The following is a 4,842-nucleotide window of genomic DNA, read 5'->3' as shown; positions in this document are numbered from 1 at the left end:
GTTCGTTTCTGTAAGATATTGGTAAAATAGACTAATAGTCCATAGAATAGTCAATTCAGGAGGACGGATGATTGATTTAGTTATTAAAAGTGGTTAATTATAGAATTATGGCTAGAATCTGGGAATCAGGAGTAATTATATAGGAGTTGTAGAAGTGTGTTGGGGTATCAGACTCTGATAGTCATGAGTCGGGGTAAGCTTAGTGCTACCTCTTTACCTCTTTGTCTCTTTGTTTCTTTGTTGTTATAGACTAATGCATAATTTTTGAATACTGAGAAGTGAGTCTGTGGAAAAAATCAGAGATTAATTTATGAATTATTGATTATGTAATTGGAGTATTGAGTGATTGAATTATATGAGGAGTTATTGGAAGATTATGATTGTTGTTTATTGAGAGTTGTATGTGTTTGGACAGAGGAAGTCTGTGATTACAGGAATTATGTGAATTCAGATTGTTGGAATGAAATCTGTTATTCCTGGTATTGGATGGAAATTATTGTATTTTAAATAGTCTTTTGAGAGTGCAGGATTGCACACTGTTGTTATCAGTTGATGAAGAAGTATTGTTACTAGAAGAAAATATCGTAGTATTTCTTAGTGTTTTAATGGTTTGAAATACAATGAATTGTGTGATCCTAACAAGTAAAACCCATGTACCTAATCTTTCCCTGTATTCGAATTCTCCTATACAAGTTTATTTTGAAAGAAATTGTAAAATAAATAAAACGATAATCACATTTTGGTGCCATTGCCGGAGATAGACAATAGCATTGAGTATTAGAAATTAACTGCCAGTTTAGTTAGATGGAAGATAGGAAGTAAATTCAGTAGAATATAATGAAAGAGTATGGTTATTAAGAATGAGAACTTAATAGTAAAGAAAATACGACAGTCAAAAGAAAGAATAGAGAAATTATAAGCAAGAAATTTGTTGTGTAACGAGCAAGAACGGAAATTAAAAAAGAATCATCGACAAAATTGGATTAAACCATGGTTGCATGCCTGTCGGCATATTCGAGTATACTCAGAAGCTGATCAACATCAAATATTTCAGCAGTATATACCATTAGAAAAATTACCAAGAACACTCGCAAAAAAATTTGGTCAATAGACCAAAGTTTTTCTTGAGGCCATTAACTACGAGTGGGGGAATCACAAAAGAGTTGGGTATTCTATTGGATACGTTTTCAATAACAAAAGCTTCCAATTCCATCAAAACTAGTTTCGTAGAGTGGCATAAATTACTGGTCAATAAAGGCCAATTCAGTGTATTTCAAAATTTGGTATTTTTATCCCCAATTCAATCGGCTAACTTAATAAGGAAAAATAATAGTAAATTGAGAAAACTTGAAAATTTAGAATAATCAATTAGGAAAGGCGTCAATTATTTTGACAAAAGATTAAGTAGAATATTGTTCTCTTCAATGGCGACGGGTGGTTCAGCAGTTCCAATAGCAGTACAAATAGATGACGTGAGCGATTGCACAGCAAGCGTGGCTCCATTACCTTCTTTTAAGGATTTTTCGAGTGTGAATCTCGATCAATATTTGTCATAGTTTCTGACAACATGTGTAGCTAATAATGGAAGAACTGAAAATATTTGGTTACGATGGTTGCGAGCAACCTTGAAGGATATGATGTTTGAATGGTACAACCATCAACCAGTGGATCAATTTTTCAATTGGGAAGCATTGAAGAATGCATTTTTAATCCATTTTTGCCCAATTGGTTTTGAAGATCGACTTTGAGAAAGATTAATGACTAGCAAAATGGATCCAAGAGAGGCAGTGGAATCATACTATGGTCGTGTGGCAGATATACTCTACAAGTGGCTAAATCACCAAATGCCACAAGCTTTTGTATTGTCCATATTAATCAACGGATTGCACCCACCCGAACTAAAAATATTTGTAAAAGAGGCTCAACCAAATATCGTAACTGCATCTCTTAATAGAGCCAATATTTGGGAGGAATGCCATTATGATCAGTTTTTAACTGCGGGTACCACGATGATTCCAGTTCAAGACAGCTATCAAAATTTGACTTGAAATGGATCAACGGATAGTTATCCACAGATGTTAGAAACAATGGCTAATTCCAGTGCCAATACTCAGGGGCCAATTAATGTCACCCCATTGCAAGCTATACCACCAAACATGACAACAATATATGCTCCATATTTTCCATATCAACAACAAGCAGCAGAGTTATCAATAATACCAGCCCCAAAAGATTCCAATGAAGCCTTGTTATTGAACCTGACAAAGAAAATAGAAGAAATGGTAGTTAAAGAGAAGAGGTACAAAAATACTAATACTATGACCAATGTATGGTACAGTAATTGTAAGGGTCATGGTCATTTGGTAATAGAATACCCTTTACCCTCACAAATGATGGGTCAATGTACATTTTGCGGATGAAAGCACTCAACAGCTAATTGTTGGAATTGGCAAAGGCAACAATAATTCAATAATTAGACCATGATCCCACCGACTCAATAGGAAGTCAATCAAGTTCAAATGAAAAATATGTATGGATGGAATCGAAATCGATCTAATTGACAAAATCGAACATTCAATTACTTTTAAATTTCTAATTTTAATCAAGGATCTACATCAAACACCCAGACCTATGAAAAAAAACATTAGAAGTATCAGTAATATGCTCCACCGGCGTCATCGAATCAAGTACCCTCCTTACCAATGGAAAAACCAGGATCATTTTTTAACCCCACATGGAACAAGCCTAGTAGGTATATATCGGTGGAGACACCCAATATGCCTGATGGACGTGCAAGAGAACAACTTTGTTATTTTTGTTGGAGACAGATTGGTCAATATGCCAGTAAATATCTTAATCCTAGATCTAATGATGATTCTGCGCTAGTGTGTGGAAATTGTAAGCAATCGGGGCATACTTATCAGCAATGTAATATTCCATTCAATTTCAATAATCGGGATTAACAGATCCAAAGCCAAGGAAAAATAGAGGAGATAAATTAAGGTCCTTAAGATTCTTTCGTAAATTGGGTGGAATGTGTCCAAGCCGTTCTTATCAAGAGTCAGTAAAAGGAGAAAGGACCAATTCAATATTTGGGTGAACATGATGCGGAGGGCCAATTTGACCCTAGTATAAGGACATCCAATCCATGTCTTATTATGAACTTCTTACCTAGTATGAAACCTGATTTGGTTGGACAATCCAATGAGGTCCCGATTACAGAGGCTTCGGTTTTGTTTCAAGCTGTTTTGTTCTATACATAGTTTTGAGAAATGTCCTATTTATTGAAAGATCCTCTCAAGGGCACAAATTCTAAGAAAGCTTCAGCTACTGTTCTAATTCCAAGTCTAGGACGGAATAATATCTTACCTCTCGGAGTTAAACTCAATCCAATGAAAAGAAAGAGGGCATTGGAAATTACCTTAAATATGGAACTCTATGATATTTTGAAAGATCTGGATGCTATTCGGCCTTCTATTTCTATGAAGCAACTTCTAGCGCTCATACTAGAGTGCCGTTCTACATTGAATTCATCGTTAACGCGGCATAGGCAACACAATAAGGAAGTTTGTGAAGTTAGTTTGAACCTTGATCCAAGTGCACGAACCATCAATGTTTCGATTGACGGTGTTATGATCTTGGGTGTTCAGGTGGATGGTGGTTCAAGCATCAATTTAATGAACTTTGATACAAAGGATGCTTTAGATTTGAAACATTTAGTACCTACAACATTGGTGTTAAGGATGGCAGATCATAGCCGACTTAAACCAATGGATATTTTATGGAGTATTTAGACTATAATTGTCAGTATTGCATATGAAATCAACTACATTCTCTTTTGGTTGCAATGATTGACTTAATCATATCCAATTTTATTAGAACGACCTTGGCTTTATCAAGCAAAGGCCAAGAACAATTGGGGTCAGGATACTTTGACAATTGGCACGGAAGAAGATAAAATGGTATTACAAATGTACCCAATATACTATCATGGTGTCTTATTGTAACACGACTATATGGTGAAAATATAAATAAAAAAGATTTTATTAATATTTAATCATCTTCGATGTTAGAAACAATGGCCAATTCGAATGCCAATATTCAGGGGCCAATTAATGTCACTCCATTGTAAGGTATACCACTATATGTGACATGAGTAATATGCTCCACCGGCGTCATCGAATCAAGTACCCTTCGTACCAATGGAAAAACCAAGATCATTTTCTAACCCTATATGGAACAAGCCTAGTAGGTATATAACGATAGAGACATCCAATATGCGTGATGAGGGTGTAAGAAGACCACTTTGTTATTTTTGTTGCAAGTAGATTGGTCATTATGCTAGTGAATGTCCCAATTCTAGAGCTAGTATTGATTACACGTCGGTGTGTGGAAATTGCCAACAGTTGGGGCATACTTATTAGCAATGTAATGCTCCATTCAATTTCAATAATCGAGATTAACAGATCCAAAGCCAAGAAAAAAATTGAGGAGATAAATCGAGGTCGTCAAGATTCTTCGATAAATTGGATAGAATATTTCCAAGCCATTTTTAATATGAGTCGACAAAAGGAGAAAAGACCAATTCAACATTTGGATGAGCTTGATGCAAAGGGCCAATTTGACCCAATTACGAGGACATCCAATCCAGGTCTTATTACAGGCATCTTATCTATTATGAGACATGACTCGGTCGGACAATCCAATGAGGTCCCAATTACGGAGGCTTCGGTTTCATTTCAAGATATTCCATTATCTATGCTATTTCGAGAAAAATATCCTTTCTATAAAAAGATCCACTTAGAGCCGAGAATTCCATGGAAGCACGGTCTGCTGTTCCTA

Source organism: Physcomitrium patens, chromosome 17 (assembly GCF_059467195.1).
Source record: "Physcomitrium patens ecotype Gransden chromosome 17, ASM5946719v1, whole genome shotgun sequence".
NCBI classification, from domain to species: domain Eukaryota; kingdom Viridiplantae; phylum Streptophyta; class Bryopsida; order Funariales; family Funariaceae; genus Physcomitrium; species Physcomitrium patens.
This window is presented reverse-complemented; position numbering follows the sequence as displayed.